This window comes from Rhinoderma darwinii, chromosome 2 (genome assembly GCF_050947455.1).
Source record: "Rhinoderma darwinii isolate aRhiDar2 chromosome 2, aRhiDar2.hap1, whole genome shotgun sequence".
In the NCBI taxonomy this organism is placed as follows: domain Eukaryota; kingdom Metazoa; phylum Chordata; class Amphibia; order Anura; family Rhinodermatidae; genus Rhinoderma; species Rhinoderma darwinii.
Genome location: NC_134688.1, coordinates 35,433,011 through 35,459,862, shown reverse-complemented (window position 1 = coordinate 35,459,862; position 26,852 = coordinate 35,433,011). Strand labels below are relative to the sequence as shown.

Here is a 26,852-nt window from a genome sequence, read left to right as displayed (position 1 = left end):
CTACAGGGGGAACTGTATGGCGTTCTCTACAGGGGGGGCTGTATGGCGTTCTCTACAGGGGGGGCTGTATGGCGTTCTCTGCAGGGGGACTGTATGGCATTCTCTACAGGGAGGGCTGTATGGCGTTAGCACTGTCCAATAAATATACAGTACACAGAAGAAAATACGGTCCAGCAATCCTCATGACAATGTGATGACTTTATTAGAAAAACATTTTATAAACCACACGGCATGTTGAAGTGATGATACAAGACTGCTTACGCGCTTCGAAAGCCAACTACATTCTTCGCAAATGTACGCCATCTCCTCCAAACAGTCAATTACATCAGAAGTCCAGTTCCTTGTGCTGCATGACTCGTGGACGCCCTATCCGTGGCGATATCCGTGTCCTTTCCACTGCTTCTCACTTGAGTCCTGTAGGCACAAAAAACATTCTGCAAGTATCCATTGTCATCCGTGCCTGCAGATTCTGCTTTAATGATGCAACTCACTCAACTCCTTGTCTATTTCATCGTTTACTGATGCCTCTTTTAGATGCGACAGATGTATTTTTTTTATACTTACCAGCCTGCTTCACAGGCACCATCCCTTTTTATTGGCACCTGATCAATAAGGGGGTCCTGCTCCACCACCATAACACTGCAATACCAAACAAAATCTTCCATAGACATCACAAAAACTAGACAAGCCTTTCCTCCCTTATGTTACCCAACATTTCCTGGGACAAGTGTGTGTAGGTAGAAATCAACAAACATGTTTCCTGGCCCCAAACTTTACCCCCTCTTTCCAGTAAAGGATTGGCTTTCGGTATCACGCCTCCTCGCTTTTACCTTTTTACTTTATCCTGCGTAAACATTTTTTTCAGCATCTTAAACGTCTTGCCCATTAGCCCATCTATCCCCAACATCAGACCACTTATTATCATCTGACAGATCAGAATCAGACTCAACCAGCTACTGTTGCCTTCTTCTGCTTCTCTTTACATCCAGATACGCTGCTCCTGTAATTCCAAACATTGTGCCAGTACCCCGTGTTCTAAACATTTTGGCAACCCCAAGGTGTCCCTCTCCCATGTTGAGATTATGAGGCCCTACTGGGATATTGCTGCCTTCATCGACCCTGGATACCTGCGCAAGGATCCTGGCACTTGGCCCATCATCGTGCCATGTTCCCTCAAATTTTTGCTAGAATGATACCATTGAGGATACCTGCCTTGCTTCCTTGATGCCATTTGCTCCAAACAATCCAGTACACCCCAAGTCCAGGTCCTTGTGCTGCATGACTTGTGGGGGCTCTATACGTGGCAATATCCTGGCACATTCCATTGCTTTCCGCTTGAGTGCTGTAAATATAAAAACATTCTGCCAGTGTCCATTATCACCTATGCCTGCAGATTATGACTGTGTAATGAAACTCACTTAAGTCCTTGTCTATTGCATCCAGGCCTTGACACATCGCAAATGTTCTTGGCAGACCAAAGCTGTCTAAAATCCCCCTACACTCCCTCACCCAATTACCTTACACCTACCTACGTTCAGTCCCAAACCGAGCCATGTGGTCAGCATTTTGGACAAAGATACCCCTAACTTACATTATGCCTATTCCTACCAACTATCCAAGGTTCCCCACTGCTACGCCTTTCTTGGCATTTTGCCCGCTCATTACTTTTTCAATGTACAGAGCTACTGGTGGATACTGTATATAGTAACTAATGATGGACATACCGCATATAGATGAAATATTACTTCAGAGAGTCCCCCTGGCAGCAGGCAGCCGATCTCAAGAAATTCTGGAACAAAAAGTATAAACTGTGAAGATATTATGACGTGCGCTTAGTATGGTTCATCATATCAACAAATATATGTTCAGCCTATTGAAAACATCAGGGAGATTGTTCCCACAGTCTTGTCATGTGTCTCTATAGGAACATTCTGGATGACATCACATTATAGAATTTCTATAGGTTGTTATTTGCTATAATACTTACATATGTACAGTGGATCTTCTAGCATGTCGGCTGTCACTGGTGCCACATATTCAGATGTTATAAATGTCTGTAAAATACATAATGGGTTTAATGCACATACATAAAATAACCCCATATCTATAATGAATAATAATATATTTACTTTCACACATTTCATTTTCTATCACAGGGCGAGTCCAATGCCCCTCTGCCACACAAATAACACCAGCAGTATAATGGCACATAATAGTTGGAGGACCCTGGTATAGATTTTGTATCAGGGACCAGGAGCTTATTGTTATTCTTCTATATAATCTTATCCTTAATGGAAAACTTCTAATTTGTCTTTTGTGGAGTCTTTTGGACTGGAGTAGAGAGAGTAGAAAATGGTAAATTGGATTTCTGGATTCAACAGACAAAATAATTATTAAAGGGGTTTTCTGACAGTTTCATAAACCTGTGGCTCCTGCGCTGGTGGTTCTGTTGTCTTTAGTTGCTAGGCCACAGCGGTCATGTCCGTGTGGATGGCATGTCACGTGGCAGCTATTGTGTCACATCCAGGGCCGGCCTTAGGTTTATTGGTGACATGTGCAGTATCTGTGACGTCCTCCCCCTTATGATGCACCATGTAGTGTCCAAATAATTTAATCATACAGTGCCCAAATAACATCACCCAGTCAATAAACTAGGGATTGTATCTTTCTGTTTTTTTATATTATAGGTTTGGGCCCTAAATGCCGGATCGGCAGTGTAAGTTGAGGGTGCCCAGGCCATCTATGGTGGTAGTGCCCTCTTCAGTATTGACCAGTAATACACACTATGTGATCATTTAGAGATGCAGTTAATAAAATACACTGACCTTGGACTCTCCTACTGAATACATCCGACTGAATGTAGAACGTTATGTGATGTGAGGTGGAGTGCTCTGCTTAATCTTCGATCTGCCCTCCTGGGACGTGTGGTTATCATGAACTCTTATGAGGAATTAATTCTAGGAGAAAGAAAGACAATGTATTAGGACAAATCTCAATCAATGGCAACATTTCTTTTTTTAAATTTTAAGATTTTTATTAACTTTTTCAGAAGTACAGAATAAAGAAAAAAGAACAACAACAAAAATATCTGACATTATCAACAGTAGGTCCACGCAGGAACCTCCAAACCCATATAACCCTTATGGTAATAGCATTACTCAGACCTCTTGTCACTTTACAATATATAGGAAGTTGAATGTACAATTACACAACATCCCTACCTCTCCATCAGCATACATCTGTACAAATACATTATGTTAGTGCCTTATGTTATCTAATTTATCCCTTGATATTAGTGGTCTTGAGAATAAGACTCTTTCCGAGATGGTGCCGACCACATGCATACAGATATTCCCCCCATCCTGGGGAGGAGAAGTAACAATCCCCCTCATACTATTCATAATATAATTTTATATTCACATGTCAAAGAGTTACATCAATACCACCGAAATTACCTAGACGATAAATCATATCATACATTAAAAGAACATATGGTAAGACCCGTGGCATGAGTCTAGTAACCTATTTATAGAAATCTAAATATTTGTACCTTGTCTAATTGCTGTCAAGTGACAATTGAAATTAGAGGAAGCAATTTAACTCCCTGTGCGGAGATGGACAGATACTTGGTCCATGGTTCCCAAAGTGTAAGAATATGAGGAAGTCTATGGGATCTCAATGCATACATGCGTTCCATGGTATAGGAAACATTGACCTGATTGAGCAATTCTGAAACGGAGTATTGGTTGGGTAATTTCCAGTATTTAGCTAAAAGCAAACGTGTCGCTATAATGATATGGCTGGACACCAATTGAGAGGAGCTCGGGATATTGTGCATATTGAGGAAACATAAGGCCAGGGCCGGGTCAGGTTCAACCTTACAGGACGAAATTTGGGAAATAATATCGAATACCTGTCTCCAAAACGCATAGACTTCCGGACATTGCCACCACATGTGAAAGTACGACCCTTTGCAGCCACATCCCTTCCAGCATACTTCCGGGTATGAGTTGTCAGATTTCGCAAAAACAGTTTTTGGGAAGCTTCCCAATGTTTAACCCCCTTAGATATTTTTTTGGGCCATGCAAAATCTTTCTGCCACTCTGTCAGAGAAAAGGAAGAGTCAAAGTCTTCTTCCCATTTAGCGCAATAAGAAGGTATGCTGGGAAGGAGATGCTCGTACAAATTTCCATAAAATCTCGAAATACCCTGTTTCCTACTTTCAGGATCAAAGTATTGCTGGCGGGCCATGGAGGGGAATACTGAGGCGTTGACATCTAAAGACGTAAATAAATGTCTTATACATAAATACTTATAGAAGTCCCTATTAGGGATACCATAAACCTTCACTAAGTCAGTAAAGGCTAATAATGTGCGGCCAGTAAATAGCAAGTGAATATGGGAGATCCCTGAATTTATCCAGTTATCCAACGATATCTCAGGTAAATAAGTAAGTAAGTAACGTAAGGGCAGATTTTTAAGTGGAGTGAGGGCCAAGGAGGGAAGCCGGGTGGTATATTTTTTCCAAGCCTTCAGAGAAGCTGAGACAGTGGGGGACACGCAATTATAGGTATTAGGAGAAGAGTGTGAAGCAACCCCTAACAGTGATATAAGCGGGCGACCTACCATTGCCTGTTCAATATGTGTCCACCTCTTTGAGGGGAAGCGTGCACACCAAGATTTCAGTTGGTCTAATGAAACTGCCCAGTAATACTTTTGGACATCCGGCATTCCCATACCTCGGTGTCTCCAGTGTCTAAATAATGTGTGCATCCTCACTCTAGGCTTTTTATGTGCCCATATAAAGTTGTTAAGTATTCTTTGGAGACTCCTCAAAAAGGAACTAGGAAGAGGGATAATCAGTGCACGTAACGTGTACAGCATAATCGGCAAAACCATCATTTTAATGATTGCTATTTTCCCCGCCCAAGATGTACAAACTCCACTGTAGTTAGATAGCAGTTGGGGAATACTTGTTAAGAGAGGTGTAAAATTATGTTTGAAGAGGAGATTCGTTGAATTAGTAAGTTGTATACCCAGATATGAAATTTTTGATGAGCTCCATTGAAAAGGGAAGGATTTACGGATTGTATTCCCTACTTGCATCGAAAGTCCCACATCTAACAAATGTGATTTACTAGCATTGATTTTGTAGTAAGCCACTGTCCCAAACTTGTCTAGGGTGTGTTGCACTGCCGGTAGGGATATTAAGGGGTTGGAGAGTGTGAGGATAACATCGTCGGCATATAACCCTATCTTGTGTTGAAGGGTGCCAATCGTGATGCCTGTGATGGACGGGTTCTGCCTAATAGACATGGCTAGAGGCTCCATAACCATCGCAAAGATCAGGGTGACAACGGACACCCCTGACGGGTGCCATTGGAAATAGGAAACGAGGCAGACATGAACCCTGAGACCAATACTCTAGCTGACGGATTGGAATACAATGCCATAATAGCAGATTTTATCCACCCACCAAATCCAAATTTGCACAAAACAGCCTCTAGGTATCCCGAATGGACCCGGTCGAATGCCTTCTCCGCATCCAAAGCAAGAAGCACGGAAGGCACTCGACGGGTCTTCGCCCAATGAATTAGGTATTAGGAATTAGGTTTATAAGCCTTCTGGTGCCGTCTGGTGCCTGCCGTCCAGCAATAAATCCCACTTGGTCCTCATGTATCAATTCAGGAAGTAATGTAGCTAACCGACCAGCCAATATTTTAGCATAAAGTTTAACATCAGTATTTAAAAGAGATATTGGGCGGAAGTTAGCAGGAGAATCAGGCGTTTTCCCAGGCTTCGGCAAAGTGACTACGGTGGCAGCGAGCATCTCCTGTGGAAAGGACCCCATCCCTGCAGCTTCAGTAAACACTTTAACTAAATGTGGAGCTAGAGTCTTGTCATACCTTTTATAATACTGATTAGAAAACCCGTCTGGTCCTGGGGCTTTACCTGACTTTAGACTTTTAATAGCTTGTGAGACTTCAAGTATCGTAAAGGGGGATTGTAGATGAACACTGTCTTCTACAGACAGGGAAGGAAGATTCAGGCCACTCAAAAAGCTATTAATGTCCGATACTGAAGGTTGGTAGGTGGCTTTATCTTCTTTGAGGTTATATAGTTTGTGATAGAAACTCCGGTATTGATCACTAATTTCTTGGGGGTGAGTAACCTTATTGCCGTTTTTGTCCATGAGAAATGCTGTTCTCTGTTTAGCACTCTTCATTTTAAGCATTTTAGCTAAGAGTGCCCCTGGTCTATTACCGTGAAGGTAAAAGCCGAATTGTAATTTTTTAAATAAGGCCATATGCCCAGACATAAGCACCGCCTGCAGTTGATCCCTAAGAACTTTGATTTTTTGCGACGTGTCCGGAGTCACTTTAGATTTATTAAGGGATTCCAAATTATGTAGTTGAGTGAGGATATCCTTAGTGTTTTTTTCCCTATCTTTTTTTAATCTGGAGGCAGCCTGAATCCCCATCCCCCGCATGTAGGCCTTATGGGCATTCCATAGAGAAAAGCAGTTAGTTGAGGAAGGGGCATTGATCTCAAAGTATGTTTGGACGTGTGTATCCATCAAATCTTTTGTGAGAGGATGGTCTAATACTAGATCATTCAGTCTCCAAGAGGAGAAAGGAGGCGCTGGCAATTGATCCAGGACCTTTATAGAGATGGGAGCATGATCTGACCACGATATGTCTCCAATAGTGGATGTGGAGATGCATCTGAGACTGAGTTTACTCACCAGAAACATGTCTATGCGAGAGTATACTTTGTGTGGCGCTGAAAAATACGTAAAATCACGTTCATTACCATGTTGACAACGCCACACATCATATAACTCCTCCGAGTGTACCGTGTGGTGTAGATTTGAGCGAGGTCTGTGAGCATTCGAGGAATCGATTGAGGGATGCATAACGTCATTAAAATCCCCCCCTATGATCAACATCCCCTTCACCACTTTATTTACTTTTCAGAGGATTTTGTGAAAAGCCTTAAGTTGATGTGAGTTAGGGAGATATATGTTGACCAACGTAAAAGTGATATTATTTATGTCACATATGAGTATCACAAATCTACCTTGAGGGTCCAGCATGACCTGATGCAAATGAAAGGCAACCGAATCCTTTATTGCTATCAAGACACCCTTGGATTTACTGGAATGTGATGCTTGAAATATGTGAGGAAATCTAAAATGTGTGCATTTCGGAGGGTGAAGGGAGGAGAAATGGGTCTCCTGGGCGAAGAGAACATCACTGTGGAGGGCCAAAGCTTCCTTCCACATCTGTCTCCTTTTAAAAGGGCTATTGAGCCCCTTTACATTTAAAGAGGATAAGTTAAGCGGCATGAGACAGCGTAAGAGAATATGTCTGGCTGGGCATGGAACATGAATTCGAAACAAAGATATAGGATCTTGTGGACCATGAAGTGTACAGAACAATATTACCAAATTCAAAAATAAAAACATAAGAACAACAGTGCAAAAAGGAAAAACAAGGCGCCTACACTGCGCCGTATAGACCTTCGTCAGGGAGAGAGAATAAAGATAACCACAACAAATAGCATTATGACATGACCATACTACCAGCGGAAAGATCAGGTGGCAGAGTGTCCCTGTACCAATTCCCATTCCGGGCGGAGACGTCTCGGTGGCTTGTCAGCTGACTCCGGTCCCATGGACTGGACAGGAATGTTCCACTTGCGAAGCAAATCAATCCCATCCGAAGGAGTAGGAATCACATGTGTGGAGCCATTCCTAGAGACCAATAACTTGACCGGGAATCCCCACTTATATCTCAGATTGTGCTCCCTAAGAGCCAAAGTGATCGGGTGGAATTGCTTTCGTAGCATCAAGGTGGAAGCCGACAGATCCGGGTATATTGAAATGTGAGCATATGGAGGTGGGAGTTTCCCCAATTTTCTGGATTCCTGAATGATACGGTCTTTGGCTTGGTAGAAGTGTACCCTCGAGAGAACATCTCTTGGAGCATTTTACGGAGCAGCCCTAGATTTAGGGATTCTATGTGATCTGTCCAGAGTTAGATCCAGTGGGGCGAATATTGGAACCAAAGCTTTGAACATGACTTGCAAAAAATTGGGTAATTCAGAGGTTGAGATTTCTTCAGGGATCCCTCTAATTTTGAGATTATTCCGCCTCGACCTATCTTCTTGATCCATGAGCTTGTCTTTTATCCACTTCACCTCATCTTTAAGCTCAGCATGTGCGTCAATGAGATCATTATGGGCCTTGGCATGGTCTCCCATGCTGCGTTCTAAATGATCCGTGCGGAATCCTAGGTCATCCACAGTCGCATGTATTTGTGCTAATACCCGATCCATCACTCCAGAAATGGAAGTCTGCAAGGTATGCATTAACCCTTTCATGACGGCAGTGGTCAAAGGAGCATCATCTGAAATCTCAGACATCCCGGACATATCAGAAGCCATGAGGTGAGTATCGTGTGATGGTAAACTCTGAGGAAAGAGCGCCTTTTTAACCGTAGGGCCTTTACTATTGGGTGAAGATGGGCCCGATCCAGTCGCTCCCCGTTTACCGGGGCCTGACACCTCTTCCATCCTGCCCTGTGTATCTCCATCAGCAAACTGACCTGAGGCAGCCGATAGCTGCTTGCACCGTTGCCGCGTGTCCGGCTCAGACAGGGAGTCGGCGCCATCTTGTGACCGGCTAGTCGCAGGGAAATAGTCCGGAAGCTTTTTGGGCTCCGGTTTGGACTGTCGCCTCCTGGTCATGTTCCACATCGATGTCGGCTGTGACCGGGATCTGGTCAGGTAAGTGAGACTGTCGTAGCAGGTCTTATGCCGCTGTGAGCCGCTGTAATGCTATTGCTGAAGCAGGAGAGAGTGCACTACACCGCCATTCCAGTCAGCGGCTAGCTCCGCCCCCCCCCCCAATGGCAACATTTCTATCTAGAACAGAGTCCAGTCCCCAACCAGTGTAAAATTACCAAAGGGGTAAATAGGATAACCGGCTGGGGTCCAGGGATTTGGGGTGGCCCACAGCTCTGGGGCTCCATACGCCCCTGAAATTGGACAAACAATAACGGCGCAGGGAGGAAGCGAAATGTCTGACCCGGTTGGTCGTCTATTAGGTGAGTATAATTTTTTATTTTATAGGAGCAAAGGGGGCACTATTAATATGGGGGATAAAAGGACTGAGTCGGGGCTTAGAAAAGGGGCTTCATTACTGTGGGGCCATACAAAAGGGGCATTCTGACCCAGGACATACAAAAAGTGTCATTCAAACTGTGGAGGGTATTGTTGGATACTGCATATAGTAACTAATAAGAGACGTACCTTGCATAGATTAAATATTGCTTCAGAGAGTCCCCCTGGCAGCAGGCAGCCGATCTTAAGGTGTTCTGGAAAAAACAATAATTGTGTAGTTTTATTTCTCCAGACAGACGTGTGCTCAGTATAGACCACCCAACAATGAAGGAAATGTACATTAGGGCTCATGTACACAGCAACTTCATGTGGACGGACCTGTATGGTGGCGCACAGACTGCAGTACTGGTAATGTAGACACTCTGTGTGCGCTGTGTGCTCCCCCATAAGCCAACGGTGTATTAGGAAATTACATAAATAACAAGTCCCTTATATATTACTAATACCATAATATCTTCTTTATGGAGCATTTCTATAATAATAATAATATAAAGATGCAGCAAAATTCCCAGCGTTTACTTTTGCTACATGTGGATGAGTTTTTGAGACTGTAACTATTGACTTGTAACACTTGTGAATTTTGCCGCGCAGCAAATCTGCAGCGTCTGAATTCAGCTTTATGGCGTAGAATATAGTACTCAAATACTGCAATCATACAGTGCCCAAATAACACTGCCACACAAGTATTGTCTGCCACACTGTAATGTAATCCATTACCAAGGAATTGTATCTGCATCCTAAGCAGTGCCCTTTACTTTTTTTTACATGAAGAGTGGGATTGAGTGTTCAAGCAATGGGTGCCCCAGACATCAAGACCAGTGGCGCCCCATTCATTAGTGACAGGTGATGCACCCTGTGTAACCGCACAGGTCGCACACCCCTAAGACAGGCCCTGGATGAACAATATTGGGGAATTTGTTCCCACAGTCTTGTCATGTGTCTCTATAGGAACATTCTGGATGACATCAGATTATAGAATTTCTATAGGTTGTCATTTGCTATAATACTTACATATATAGAGTGTATGTCCTAGCATGTCGGCTGTCACTGGTGCCACATATTCAGATGTCATAAATGTCTGTAAAATACATAATGGAATAAACATAAAATAACCCCATATCTAGAATGAATAATAATATATTTAATTTCACACCTTTCATTTTCTATCACAGGACGAGTCAGACATTGAAAACATTTTGTAATGTTAGTGTAAACCCAGGGAACATAACTATAGGGGTGAAGAGGTTGCAGTCACACCCAGGCCCAGGTGTCCATGACTGACATTAGGGGGGGTCACAATGTGGGCAATTTACAAATGCCAATCCCCAATGCCCCCATCTCCTAGAGGAATCCCGATTTTCGCTGCTAGAAACGCGATGTCAGTGAGAGAAGCACACAGGCGGAAAGGCAGCTCCTGAGTTGCCCGGCCGCTTCTAAAACACAAGCAGTGGAAGGGAGCCAGCGCAGCGCCCCGTTCCACCTGCTGGAGGGATGCGCCCTATGTAATGGCACAGGTCGCACACCCCTAAGGCCAGCCCTGGCTACTGCTGAGCCTTATTAGGATAATATACGGTAGCTTTTTAAGACTATTTAATTAAATTAAATTAGACATCATATTGAAAACGACTGAGAAGTCACATTCCACATTACTGACAGCTGCAATTCTCAGACAATGGTAAGGGTATGTTCACACACTTAACTAAAAAACGTCTCTAAAATACAGAGCTCTTTTCAAGGGAAAACAGCCTCTGATTTTCAGCCATTTTTTAAACCACAAACATTTTTTGAGGCGTTTTTACCAACGTTCTTGGAGCTGTTTTTCTATTGAGACAATGAAAAACGGCTCCAAAAACGGCCGAAGGAGTGAAATGCACTTCTTTTTACAGGGTGTTTTTTATGCGCCGCTTTATCAAACGCCCACGTAAAATGCACCATCGGAAAAAAAAAACAGTTTTTCCCATTGAAATCAATGGGCAGATGTTTGGAGGCGTCCAGCCTCCGTATTTTCGGCTGTTTTTCGGGGTGTTTACGGCCAGGAAAACGGCTGAAAATAGGCTGTGTGAACATACTCTGTTGTACTGAGTTGTAACTTTAATGAGAATATATGAAACATTGAAATCTGAATGTAAAATGTTCAGTTGTTACTTGCATTAATAGAAACATTTTACTGGAACTTGAACGGTTTGTCTAAAAAAAAAACAACCCCCGACAATCACCAAAAAAAAATCCTTCTACAGTCTTTTTAAATCGGCCATGTAAAAAACGCCTCATCGGAACAAACCCCCGTTTTTGCCATTGAAATCAAAGCGCAGATGTTTGGAGGCGTTCAGCCTCTGTAGTTTTAGATGTTTTTCGGGGCGTTTATGGCCATGAAAATAGGCCATGTGAACATACTCTGAGTTGTAACTTTAATGAGAAAATATGAAACCTTGAAATCTGAATGTAAAATGTTCAGTTGTTACTTGCATTAATAGAAACATTTTACTGGAACTTGAACTGTTTGTCTAAAAAAAAAAAACAACCCCCGACAATCACCAGAAAAAAATCCTTCTACAATCATATAGTTGTGGTGAGGTGTTGGTGTGGTTAGAAATTGCTGCAGTAATGTCCAGTGTGAATCTGGCCTTATATGAGAATTCTAGAGCGTATATATTTCATGTGTCCAGTAACATGTAGAATTAATGATAAAATGCTGCATCTTACCTGTCAATCACACAGTCAATCACAGTCCCGGTCCAGACGTCATTGGCAGAAATTGTAAAAAATATGTAATCCAGCTGCACATAGAACCTAACGGCTAGTACTGTCTATGACATCATCAGTGACATCATAAGCGGCTGCAGTATCTGTTACATCATCTAATTATCTCCTACTGCCTGGATAGACTGTCTGTGCATACACTGTATATAGGCGTTACATGGGACTGCTGTTTATAAACATGGAAGAAAGATACATGTGTGGTTATAGGGGCTACGACTAAGAACATGTAATGTATGAAACGTGTAATCTGTTACTAGATGGATTTTATACTGTAATACAGATGTAGCCATCTTTAACTTGACTCTGATAACTTGTTGCAGCGTGATACTTTCTTGATCCCGCAGCACTCCGTGTTTCAAGTGTGCGTGAGTAGGCTTCCACGCCAATGTGTAAAAAATGGGAACTCAGCACTCCAAGGTATTATGCAATAAGTGATATTTGATTTCACATATAGCGAAAAGTAGTAATCCAAAAATAATGGCGCCATTACCCAACAGCGACCGAGGTCACAAGCGCCGCATATCCGTGTCTAAAGAAGGTTGAATGTATAGACCGAAACGTTAAAAACCTATTTTTGGATTACTACTTTTCGCTATATGTGAAATAAAATATCATTTGTTGCAGCGTGATATCACACAACAAAAGCCATTGAAAAAGTCAAGATAAGGGATTGTTTATTTAATGCGTTAAAAGTCAAGGTAAAGACGGCAACATCTGAACTAATAAAGGATACATTTTATTGAATTTCGTTTTAGGCTACATTCACACAACAGTAAAAAACGTCCGCTTTCAGAACAATGATGTTCTATGGGTATATTCACACGGCCTTTTTTTAACCACCCGTCAATATTGGCCGTCAAAAAATAGAACATGTCCTATTTTTGGCCGCTTTCACGGCCAGACGGCCGCCATAGAAGTCAATGGATCCATTTTTAACGGCCGTCAATACATGTAACAGCCGTTAAAAACGGTTCTGTGATTTGGGGATTCAAGAGCCAAGGGAACTATTGGCTCCCTTGCTGGTAATCGGCGGCGCAATGACACATACTCACCGATGCAGCGCCGTCCTCTACAGGTGTGGTCTCTAGTCTCATGGGTTCTGCGAAGGTGACGAGATGACGTCCTCACGTCGCCTTCGCAGAACCAGTGAGACTAGAGATCACTCGTGACGTAGACGGTCATGCATCGGTGAGTATGTAGGGCATTCAGGCGGACAAAAATTACGGATATTGTTGCGCTCACTACTATGGTAGCATGGCGCTAGTACAGGGGACATTGTTGTCTACTGTAGCAAATTTTTCGGCACGGTCCTGAATTTACAGAGAGAGTCCCGGAAGATTACCACAGGGAGGGGGGTGTGGTGCTTTCTCCGGAGAGGTGTCTGTGTCATCATCTACAGGGGGGCTGTGTGCCATCGTCTACAGGGGGCTGTGTGCCATCGTCTACAGGGGGCTGTGTGCCATTGTCTACAAGGGGGCTGTGTGCCATCGTCTACAAGGGGGCTGTGTGCCATCATCTACATGGGGCGGTGTGCCATCATCTACAGGGGGGCTGTGTGCCATCATCTACAGGGGGGCTGTGTGCCATCATCTACAGGGGGGCTGTGTGCCATCATCTACAGGGAGGCTGTGAGCCATCATCTACAGGGGGCCTGTGTGCCATCATCTACAGGGGGTCTGTGTGCCATCATCTAGGGGGTCTGTGTTTCATCATCTACAGGGGGTCTGTGTGGCATCATATACAGGGGGTCCGTGTGCCATCATCTACAGGGGGGCTGTGAAACAATCATGACAATAACCTTTGTTTGGGTGTTTTCAGGGGGTTGGGACAAAAGAAGCCAGACAAATGAAATTCATCAGTTTTTTTAACGGCCATGAAAAACGGATGCAAAATGGATGTCAAACGGCCATTAAAAACGGACAGACGGACTGGAAGTGTATAAAAATTTGCAGACACAATGATGCAAAACGGCCATGAAAAACTGACATTTGATCAGTTTTTAATGGCCATTTTTTTTCACTGTCGTGTGAATGTAGCCTAAGATCTGGATCGTCTCCATTTTAAGGCCTTATTCACACGACAGTGAAAAAAAATGTCCATTTAAAACTGATCAACTGTCAGTTTTTCATGGCCGTTTTGCATCAGTGTGTCTCTAAATTTTCATTCATTTCAAGTCCATCTGTCCGTTTTTAATGGCCGTTTGACATCCATTTTGCATCAGTTTTTCATGGCCGTTAAAAAAACTGATGAATTTCATTGGTCAGGCTTTTTTTGTCCCAGCCCCCTGAAAACAACCAAAGGAAGGTCACATGTTCACCTAGACACTATTTACAGCCTCCCTGTATATGATGCCACACACCTCCCTGTATATGATGCCACACAGCCTTCTTATATATGCCAAACGCCTCCCTGTAGATGATGCCACACGCCTCCCTGTAGATGATGCCACACCTGCCTCCCTGTAGATGATGCCACACCAGCCTCCCTGTAGATGATGCCACACCAGCCTCCCTGTAGATGATGCCACACCAGCCTCCCTGTACATGATGCCACACCAGCCTCCCTGTACATGATGCCACACCAGCCTCCCTGTACATGATGCCACACCAGCCTGCCTGTACATGATGCCACACAGCCTTCTTGTATATGCCACACGCCTCCCTGTATATGATGCCACACCTGCCTCCCTGTAGATGATGCCACACCTGCCTCCCTGTAGATGATGCCACACCAGCCTCCCTGTAGATGATGCCACACCAGCCTCCCTGTACATGATGTCACACCAGCCTCCCTGTACATGATGCCACACCAGCCTGCCTGTACATGATGCCACACAGCCTTCTTGTATGCCACACACCTCCCTGTATATGATGCCACACCTGCCTCCCTGTAGATGATGCCACACCTGCCTCCCTGTAGATGATGCCACACCAGCCTCCCTGTAGATAATGCCACACCAGCCTCCCTGTAGATGATGCCACACCAGCCTCCCTGTACATGATGCCACACCAGCCTCCCTGTACATTATGCCACACCAGCCTCCCTGTAGATGATGCCACACCAGCCTCCCTGTAGATGATGCCACACCAGCCTCCCTGTAGATGATGCCACACCAGCCTCCCTGTACATGATGCCACACCAGCCTCCCTGTACATGATGCCACACCAGCCTCCCTGTACATGATGCCACACAGCCTTCTTGTATATGCCACACGCCTCCCTGTATATGATGCCACACCTGCCTCCCTGTAGATGATGCCACACCTGCCTCCCTGTAGATGATGCCACACCAGCCTCCCTGTAGATGATGCCACACCAGCCTCCCTGTACATGATGTCACACCAGCCTCCCTGTACATGATGCCACACCAGCCTGCCTGTACATGATGCCACACAGCCTTCTTGTATGCCACACACCTCCATGTATATGATGCCACACCTGCCTCCCTGTAGATGATGCCACACCTGCCTCCCTGTAGATGATGCCACACCAGCCTCCCTGTAGATAATGCCACACCAGCCTCCCTGTAGATGATGCCACACCAGCCTCCCTGTACATGATGCCACACCAGCCTCCCTGTACATGATGCCACACCAGCCTCCCTGTACATGATGCCACACCAGCCTCCCTGTACATGATGCCACACCAGCCTGCCTGTACATGATGCCACACCAGCCTCCCTGTAGATGCCACACCAGCCTCCCTGTAGATGCCACACCAGCCTCCCTGTAGATGCCACACCAGCCTCCCTGTAGATGCCACACCAGCCTGCCTGTAGATGCCACACCAGCCTCCCTGTAGATGCCACACCAGCCTCCCTGTAAATGCCACACCAGCCTCCCTGTAGATGCCACACCAGCCTGCCTGTAGATGCCACACCAGCCTCCCTGTAGATGCCGCACCAGCCGCCCTGTAGATTGTGCCACATACTCACGAGAGCATGTTCCCTTGCCAGTCCCCATGTAACAGATCCGTTTTTAATGGTTGTTACATGTATTGACAGCCGTTAAAAACGGATCCATTGACTTCTATGGGGGCCGTCAGGCCGTTAAAACGGCCAAAAATAGGACATGTCCTATTTTTTGATGGCCATTATTCACGGGCCGTTAAAAAAACGGCCGTGTGAATGCACCCATAGAATATCATTGTTCTGAAAACGGCCATGTGAAAGCCGTTAAAAGGACGGCCATCACATGGCCGTTTTTCACTGTCGTGTGAATGAGGCCTAATGGATAAAGTTACCGGACAATTATCCGCCCACCGAGAGTTTATTGGACACATGGACGGCCTGGTGAGCAGATGAACTTCTTCTTTCTTTGTTTGGAGTCATGTACAGATATAGCAATCCTTATCCTGACTCTGATAACTTGCTGCAGCGTGATAATTTATCACTTAAGTCACTGAAAACCATTGAAAAAGTGAAATTAAAGTTTATTGACACTGTGTATTCAATGTATTTAACCCCTTCGAGCTCAGCAACGTAATATTCTGTCGCGCTGACCGCCCCGTTCGCGCTCAGCGACGGAATATTATGTCGCAGGGAAAATGCATCGCCATTTTCCACCGGCGCGTGCACGAGCTGTGACAGCTGCTGTTTCCGACAGCAGGCTATCACAGCTCAATACGCCGGGACCTATTGCGATGGTCCCGCCTCCACAATCGCCACTATTGGTCAGTTAGTGAGTAACTGTCCAATAGTGGCGATCGGTCTCTTCACTTCCTCTCCCTGACATCACATCCTGCCGCACCCGCCCTGAGATGGAGATAGCGAGGCGTTCAGAGCGGTTGTGAGTAGAGGGAGAGAAGAAAAAGAGTGAAAAAAAGTGAAAAAAATACAACTTTTTTCTGCTTCCCACCTCCCCAATCCACTACCCAGTCCTTTACCCTTCCTCCTTGTGTTCCCCCCACATTTTTGGTCAGTGATCTCCTATCACTGACCACTTCTTAGTCTTCAGGACCAATTTCTTGGTCCCTGGGGATTATTTTTTTCTTTATAAAACATATAAAATAAAAATATATATATAAAAAAAAAAAAACGAAAAAAATCCTGTTAATTTAGACAATTTATCTAGTTAGTTTAGTATTAGTGTTAGTTAGTGTCAGGGAACCGTCAAAAAGCATAGTTAGGTATAGCGTCAGGAATTCATCACCATAGTTAGATCTAGCGTTAGGGGTCCATCACAGTAGTTAGGTTTAGCGTCAGGGAAGCTCGGAATAATCTAGATAGGTTTAGTGTCAGGCACCCGTCACCGTAGTTAGGTTTAGTGTTAGGGAAGCTCAGAATAATCTAGTTAGGTTTAGTGTCAGAGAATAGTCGCCGTAGTTAGATTTAGTCTCAGGGAAGTTCAAATAAAATCTAGTTAGGTTTAGTGTTAGGAACCCTCGCCCTTGTTAGGTTTAGTCTCAGGGAAGCCCACTCGTTCTATAAAAACACCAATTTTTTGAGCTGGTTTAGGCAGGGGGGGGCAAGCGGGGCATGTAATAGAAGTGTGGCTGTATCTGCGGGGGGGGACTTTGTCTACACGGGGGACTTTATCTACGGGGGGTGTCTATCTACAGGGGGACTATATCTACAGGGCTGGGCTATATACAGGGGGACTATATCTACAGGGCTGGGCTATATACAGGGGGACTATATCTACAGGGGGGCTATATACAGGGGGACTATATCTACAGGGGGGCTATATGCAGGGCGACTATATCTACAGGGCTGGGCTATATACAGGGGGACTATATCTACAGGGCTGGGCTATATACAGGGGGGCTATATACAGGGGGACTATATCTGCTGGGCTATATACAGTGGGACTATATCTACAGGGGGGCTATATACAGGGGGACTATATCTGCTGGGCTATATACAGGGGGACTATATCTGCTGGGCTATATACAGTGGGACTATATCTACAGGGGGGCTATATACAGGGGGACTATATCTACAGGGGGGCTATATACAGGGAGACTATATCTGCTGGGCTATATACAGGGGGACTATATCTACAGGGCTGGGCTATATACAGGGGGACTATATCTGCTGGGCTATATACAGGGGGACTATATCTACAGGGGGGCTATATACATGAGGACTATATCTACAGGGCTGGGCTATATACAGGGAGACTATATCTACAGGGGGGCTATATACAGGGGGACTATATCTACAGGGGGGCTATATACAGGGGGACTATATCTACAGGGCTGGGCTATATACAGGGGGACTATATCTACAGGGCTGGGCTATATACAGGGGGACTATATCTACAGGGGGGCTATATACAGGGGGACTATATCTACAGGGCTGGGCTATATACAGGGGGACTATATCTGCTGGGCTATTTACAGGGGGGCTATATACAGGGGGACTATATCTACAGGGGGGCTATATACAGGGGGACTATATCTACAGGGGGGCTATATACAGGGGGACTATATCTACAGGGGGGCTATATACTGGAGTGGGCTGTCTATAGAGCACCATATACAAGGGTGGGCTATATAGTATATAGCCCCCTGTAGATATAGCCCACCCCTGTATATGGTGCTCCATAGATAGCCCACCCCTGTATATAGCCCCCCTGTAGATATAGTCGCCCTGTAGATATAGCCCAGCCCTGTAGATATATTCCCCCTGTATATAGCCCCCCTATGTATAGCCCACCCCTGTAGATATAGCCCCCCTGTGTATAGCCCAGCCCTGTAGATATGGTCCCCCTGTAGATATGGTCCCCCTGTAGATATGGTCCCCCTGTAGATATAGTCCCCCTGTAGATATAGTCCCCCTGTAGATATAGCCCACCCCTGTATATAGTCCCCCTGTAGATATAGCCCACTCCTGTATATAGTATCCCAGAAATAGCTCCCCCTATAGTGCTCCACAGAAAGCCCACCCCTGTATATAGCCCCTTGTACATATAGTCCACCCCTGTATATAGTGCTCCACAGACAGCCCACCCTTGTATATAGTATATACAGGGGTGGGCTATCTGTGGAGCACTATATACAGGGGTGGACTATCTAGTGGAGCACTATATACAGGGGTGGACTATATGTACAGGGGGGCTATATACAGGGGTGGGCTATCTGTGAAACACTATATACAGCGGTGGACTATATGTGGAGCACTATATACAGGGGTGGGCTATATCTACGGGGGGGCTACATACATGGTTGGGCTATCTGTAGAGCTCTATATACTGGGGTGGGCTATATCTACAGGGGGCTATAAACAGGGGTGGGCTATCTGTAGAGCACTATAGGGGGAGTTATTTGTGGGACACTATATACAGGGGTGGGCTATATGGGGGCACTATCTACAGGGGGCTCTATGGCAGGCACTATCTACAGGGGGCACAGTGTGTGTGTGGGACACGGTGTATGGTGCTATTATAATTAGAGGTGCAGTGTATGGCGCTATTATATTTAGGGGCGTAGTGTGTGGTATAATGATAACTTTATATTTATTTATAGGTGCAGAAATGTTGGAAAAGTGAGAAGCTGAAGACATGTGAGCGGCAAACTGCAGAAATGGACCGGGAGAAGTCATCATAGAGATCTGGACCAAATGGAGAAAAAGAACTAGAATCTGAGACGTCACCGGTGAGTCACTTAATGTAAATTTTTATTCTGCCTCTAATCAGTATTGTAGTCCCTGTATGATCTGCAGCGAGATGATAGGTGATATGATTATGATAGGATTTATTTTTTGTAAAACGACATCTCCCAGCATATCCTTACCATTGTTTGGGCCATGCTGGGAGCTGTAGTTTTACGCCGTACAAACCTATACGGCAGGGGTTGCACTAAATTGAGCTGTATTTGTGCTGGGGCTGTATATATGTAGTGAGCTTGGTTCTTGTGTTGTGTATAGAACCATATTGCTTGTGAAATATACAAATAATTTTATGCTCGCGTTACATAAAAAGAAATGACACGTCGATTGGTAGAGAAAACAAACACGGCGAGGGGGAAGGAGATGTTGGGAAGGAGGTTGGGGGGTCGCCAAACTGAATCTTTGCCCCGGGTTCTGGAGAACCTAGCTACGCCTCTGGGTTTAGGTAGCAGCCTATTGCTCCTAGTTAGGAAAGCAATCAAACATGTCCCAACGGACATTTAGTGCCGAAGAGGCATATTCATTTCTTGCCTCTGACACAGAGTCGTCGGATGGTGAGACTCTGTTTTATTTATCCACCTCCTCATCCAGTGATGAAGAAGAGGAACCTCCTAGGAGATGCCCCTTGACCACCAGTGCAGTTGAAGCCCCGAGCGAAATGACCCCGCCGCAGTTCAAGCCCCCATTTGGACCCCCACACCAGACATTTATGAGCCCAAAATCCCAGAGTTAAAATTTAATACGGCAGGGCTCAGTGAAATGGGCTTTTTCAAGTTCTTCTTCACTGATGACTTTATAGATCTTATGGTCTCCCAGACAAATTTATATGTCCAACAGTATATTACTAAGAACCCTACATAATTTTATGCCCAATCCTACAGGTGGACCCCTGTAAATGTAGCAAAGTTGGGCAAGTTCTGGGGACTTCACTTGAACATGGGGCTTCTGAAAAAGCCATCCATTAGGACCTACTGGAGCATGGACATCTTATACCATACCCCCAATGTACCGTATGGCCATGTCCAGGATGCATTATGAGGCAATATTTCGCTTCTTAAATTATAAGAATAATGAGCAGTGCCCACCCCGAGATGACCCCAGTTTTGACCGTTTGTTCAAACTGAGACCCCTATTAGACCATTTCAGTGCTCGGTTTGCCCAAGCATACACCCCCGAGAAGTGTATTTATATTGATGAGTCCCTGGTACATTTTAAAGGGAGTCTTCAATTCCGCCAGTACCTGCCGAGTAAGAGGGCAAGGTATGGCGTAAAGATGTATAAGCTGTGCGAGAGTGCATCAGGGTATACCTACAAATTTAGGATGTATGAAGGGAAGGACAGCAGTATTCAGCCCCCAGAATGCCCCCCCTTACTGGGAATTAATGCAAAAATTGTGTGGGATTTGGTGCACCCACTGCTGGACCAGGGTTACCACCTCTACTTGGATAATTTTTATACCAGCGTCCCACTCTTCAAGTGCCTCGCTTCCAGAAGTCCAGCGGCATGCGGCACTGCTAGAAAAAATCTGAGAGGCCTCCCTAAGACTCTGCTTGGGCAAACACTCAGAAGGGGTGAGAGCAGGGCACAATCTAGCAGCAACATATTGTGTGTCAAGTACAAGGACAAGAGAGATGTCCTTGTATTAATAACAATACATGGCCACACCAGTACCCATGTACCTGTACGAGGTACCAGTATAGAGACCCCCAAACCAGACTGCATCCTGGACTACAATAGGTACATGGGAGGGGTTGACTTGTCAGATCAAGTCCTGAAGCCCTACAGCGCCATGCGGAAATCGAGGGTGTGGTATAAGAAGCTGCCCGTGCACATCATACAGATGGCATTGTACAATGCGTATGTGCTACGTCGATGTGCAGGCCAGAGGGGAACTTTCCTGGAATTTCAAGAGGTGATTATCAAGAACCTAATCTTTAGGACCAAGAATAGGGAGCATCCAGTACTTCCGGAAGCGAGGCCACACGCATCGTACCAGGGCAACACTTTCCAGGAGAAGTTCCCCAAACTGGCAAGAAGGGAAAAAGTCAAAAGAGGTGCAGAGTCTGCTCAAAGAGGGGGATAAGGAGGTAAACAATATACGAATCCGACACGTGTCCCGAAAAACCAGGGCTCTGTATGAAAGATTGTTTTCGAATTTATCATACATCCTTTAATTTTTAATTTACCCTGATACACTCCGCACAACTTATGCCCCTCATCTTTCCCTTCTGAGCCCTGCCGTGTGCCCAGGCAGCTAATAACAGCCACATGTAGGGTATTGCCGTACCCGGGAGAACCCACATTGCATCTTATGGTGTGTATATCTCCAGTGGCACATGCTGGGCACACTATATCGGGCACGGACATGCCATATATATATATATAGAAAATTGCAAATCTCACTCTGCCCCATCTGCTGCGCATTATCTTTTACACAGTACCTGTGGGGTCAAAAGGCTCACTACACCTCTAGATGAATGTCTTAAGGGGTGTAGTTTTTAAAATGGGGTCACTTCTCAGGGGTTTCAACTGTACTGGTACCTCAGGGGCTTCTGAATACATGACTTAGCACCAGAAAAACTCCAGTAGGCCAAATGGTGGTCCTTTCCTTCTGAGCCCTCACATGGGCCCAAACGGCAGTTTATCACCACAAATGGGGTATTGCCGCACCAAGGACAAATTGGGCAACAAAATGGGGTATTTTGTTTCCTGTGAAAATAAGAAATTTTGATAAAAAATGACATCTTATTGTTCTACACACAGGTATCCAGGCTACCAGGACTACTATTATGGGTAAGGCTATCTGAGTTATTAATGTTGGGAGTATTTTACTCTAGAAAACACCCTTTGGACACTTCTGTCCTTAACAAAACAGCTCACACTCAAACAACTAACGTTATATACGATAGCACACTGCCCTATTCATATGTCCTTAATATAAGGACTTTAAACACACCATACACTTGGTTTTCCTACTTACCTGTGTTCATATCATATAGAGTCTCTCCACTCATGTACCTTTTTAACATGTATGTTTTTATATGTATTTAATAAAATTTGTTATTCTTTTCATATATACTTGGCTCTATACTCTGTTTCTTGTGTGTGTATAGGGTTTAAGTAGAGTATAACAGAGAGAGTTCCCAGCATTATCATTCCCTTACCCCCCTACAACATTACGAATTATATTCACTTGGGACTGGTGTTGTTTTATTAAATTTCTTTTGATTCTCTTGATTTTTTTTGCTGTTTTTGACATTCCACTATGTTCTGCATAAAGCTTAGTGTCAGCTGTACTGTGACTTCTTTATCATAACGGAGCCATACCAGGCCCTTATACACCCTATATGCTTCCCCAATAGAATCCATAAAACATAAAAGGGCCGAGCAGTGCTCCGGTGTCTTTTGGCAAATCACTCTAGCTAGAATCGCAAATGAAAACGTTCACCATATTAACCAATTGGTAAACATTTGCGGAATCAGGAGATAACACCTTTTCTCCTCCTCCTTCTTTTATGCTCTAGCCCCTCTTCCCCTGATCCAGATAGAACTTCTCCAAGGGGAGGAGGGAGAACATCTCCACATAATCATCCTTCCCTATTTGTTTCCTGACCTCCTGCTTAAGATGGGCACCGATCCCTCGAAGCAGACATACACAGCCAAGTTATCCCTGTTTACCTAATTAGGTGTCTCAGTCTGGACTGAGACCGCAACCGCCTCATAACTCACCGGAAGAGGGTTAACAAGGGAAAATGTTTTACAGGACCGCCCACGCGAAAACCTGGGATGGATCCGCACCCTTCACCAGGGAACCGCCCACCATGTTCAGCAGGCACACCACTGAGTCCCTCAGGCATCTGCACACGCCTCCTGCTGTGTTACCCCACAGCCCCTAGCGGCAGGGGGCAAACCTGACCTAAACAATAATGGCACCAAGCACCAATAGTGATGCTTTTGAAAAGTATCAAAAAACTTTATTAAATATAGAGGACAAATGAATAAAAAGTGTCACACAATAGATATAGCAACATCTCAAGAGTGAAATACACAGGGTGAACACATGCCCATAACAATACGGATACATCTTATTTATAAAGTGTATAGTGCTAAGCAATATATATGAAATAAGGATATATATACCATATATAATATAAATTGTCTTTACAATACTGCAGGATGGACAAGGACATGGACAAGAAGCTAAATACAAGTAGTGATGGTCCTAGGATAGGTGCAACACATGTTCAAAAGAGTACAGCATATGAAATAACATGCCTCAATATATACCCATCTATATGACACAACCGGGATGGCGCCAACCACGTTTCTGCACAGCCTTCATCTGGGGATGACATCATCTCCTAACAGGTATAATATAATAATATATATATATATATTATATAATATATTATTATATTAATTCACTGTATTTGAACGGTATATATTGTGCTCCCACAACTAGGAAAAAATTGCAAATTCACTGAAGTGATAAATGAGTAAAATGTATAACCTTTATTTCATAGCTATCTAAAAACAGGGGTACAATCACCACTGTGAAAAGCCCAACCGTGTATTTAAAAACGTATTAAACAAGATACTCCAAGTCCTGATTCGTTTGCGAACCCTATATGACTGGATATATATCAACGATATCAAAATATGGAATCAGCGTTTGAACATTGGTGTAACAGTAGTAATGGTACTTTTGACTCCAAAAAGTAATAGGTACTTTTGACTCCAAACAATCTGAGATCATGGAAATACTCAAGAGGTACTGGCGTAACCTAGGTGCCGATGTAGACTTGGCTGATCAGATAACCCAATGGCCTTCAGTCACGTTTCGTAGAGGCAAAAATATTAGGGACAGGGTGATGCAGAGTTGTTTTGATCCTTTAATACAAAAAGGTACTTGGTGGGATAGGCAGATACCGGGTACATATAGATTGGTAGTTGTAGGGCTTGTGATTTTATCCAAAGTGGGAGAAAATTCCAAAGTGTAACCACCAAGGTTGAGTATGATATCCGAGATTTCGTGAACTGCAAAACGGCTGGTGTGGTCTATTTGATTATATGTCCGTGCCCCCTGAATTATGTGGGCAAAACAAGAAGGCAGTTTCGGCGCCGGATTAGGGAACATGTTGGAGATATTACAAATTCAAGAGATACTTCCATATCTAAACATGTACATGCAAAACATCAAGGCAGGGCAGAATGTTTGAAATTCCAGGCAATTGAATTGGTACGTCCTCCAAAACGGGGAGGGGACTGGGACAACCTCATTTTGCGTAAAGAGGCCCAATGGATTTACAGACTGGCTTGCGTACAGCCTGAAGGCTTAAACGAGCAAACAAATTATACCTGTTTTATTTAAATCACTATTTGGACTATGATACAGGGTTTTGTTGGTTCTCCAGACAGGGGTATCACATTCCAGGTACAGTCATTTGTGGTATACCATACAATAGTAACAGGCATGGAAATATAGTCCAGGAGTGTTTCAAATGTCCCTAATGTGGCTGACATAAATATCGTCTTTCCATCCATAAAATAAAATATGTATTCTCAGGGTAGGTGTCTATATCATGGCAGTCCAATTGCGGTCTTGAGCTGATCCGCAATCTATATCCAACTTAACATTGTTACACTCCATCCTTGAAGAGTAGGAGGCTCTGTGCAGCTAGTAGATACTTCTGCAGCCTCCCATTTAGTCTGCACGTTCTGTGGTGTTTACATTGTTGCTTCCGGGTATGTCAGCTGACGGCCGGGGGTCACGTTGTTTAGCGTCACGGATGCGGTGGGCTGGTGTGATTGGCTGTTTCGTAGTATGCTGCCGAGGCCAGTGGGAGGAGTATACAGTTCATAGTTACTGAGAGTTCCGTAGTGAAGCATGCCGCTGACATCTATGCGTGCATGCTTCCGTGTTGTGCAGTAGAATATCTACTGCTGAAGAAATATCGCTGGCATCCTGGCCAGACTGACAGACCCCTGATGATAAGTATTGAAACGCGTAGGGTCGGGTGTAATGAGGGAATCTTGCGTAGGGGGCAGTGGCATTGTTGTGTACCCATACATTGTGTGATCTGGGTGCGGTTGACGCAGGCTCCGGTGTGTACTAGGGCCATTACTACTGTTACACCAATGTTCAAACGCTGATTCCATATTTTGATATCGTTGATATATATCCAGTCATATAGGGTTCGCAAACGAATCAGGACTTGGAGTATCTTGTTTAATACGTTTTTAAATACACGGTTGGGCTTTTCACAGTGGTGATTGTACCCCTGTTTTTAGATAGCTATGAAATAAAGGTTATACATTTTACTCATTTATCACTTCAGTGAATTTGCAATATATTATTATATTATATTATATAATATAAATTTCGGTACAATAATGATACAACAGTAAACTGGAGATGACCGTCCAACACTGCGAATTTAACCCCTTAATGACAATACGCCTTTTCACGGTGGTCATTAAAGGGGTTCTCTGGAAAAAACTTTATGGTCTCATGTAGAGATGAGCGAACTTTTCAAAAGTTCGGTTCGGCTATTTCGCCGAATTTCACAAAAAAGTTTGATTCGGACCGAACTAGTTCGGACCGAACCTGTCACTTCCGTGCGCCGAGAATGCTACTGTCCAGGGTGCTGATAGAGTTAATGTGCTGCACTAACTCTTTCAGCAACCTTGACAGTACATGCTCGGCGCGCGGAAAATACAATTTCCATGTAATAAAAAAATAAAAATTATACGTTCGTACTTACTTTCCTCCTGTCCGGCCTCCAGCGATGACGTTTCATCCCTTTCGCCGCTGCAGCCAATCACAGGCTGTAGTGGCGGTCACGCACGTCAGGATGACGCTTCATCCCACGTGACCGCCTCTGCAGCCAATCACAGGCTGCAGCGGCGACATGGATGAAACGTCATCGCTGGAGGCCGGACAGGAGGAAAGTAAGTATGAACGTATTATTATTTTTTTTTGGAATGTATGTATGTTGTCATGTATGTATGTATGTGTGTATATATGTGCATGTATGTTTGCATGTATGTTGGCATGTATGCATATATGTACATGTGTGTATGTATATTTGCATGTATATATTTGCATGTTTGTATGTATGTTTGCATGCATGTATGTTTGCATGAATGTATGTTTGCATGTATGCTTGTTGTCATGTATGTATGTTGTCATGTATGTATGTATGTATGTATGTATGTTGTCATGTATGTATGTGCATGTATGTTTGCATGTATGTTGGCATGTATGTATGTATGTATATATGTGCATGTTTGTATGT

At 44.3% G+C, this 26,852-nt stretch overlaps 1 long non-coding RNA gene across 3 annotated transcripts in view; it reads right to left on the bottom strand.

Annotated features, from left to right (window-relative positions):
* Positions 1-624: 624 nt before the first annotated feature.
* The window catches only part of LOC142740455 (uncharacterized), a 47,711-nt gene continuing 21,483 nt past the window's right edge, over positions 625-26,852 (bottom strand). Inside the window, exons 1-7 of one of the 3 annotated variants that reach the window (XR_012880693.1) lie at positions 11,890-11,933; positions 10,198-10,264; positions 9,316-9,380; positions 2,826-2,957; positions 1,988-2,054; positions 1,725-1,789; positions 625-1,342 (exon numbers count right to left, since the gene is read on the bottom strand). This is a non-coding gene — a long non-coding RNA (uncharacterized LOC142740455). Of the gene's footprint in view, positions 1,790-1,987; positions 2,055-2,825; positions 2,958-9,315; positions 9,381-10,197; positions 10,265-11,889; positions 11,934-26,852 lie in introns of those variants that run through there. The other 2 variants (XR_012880692.1, XR_012880694.1) reach the window with 2 other exon arrangements.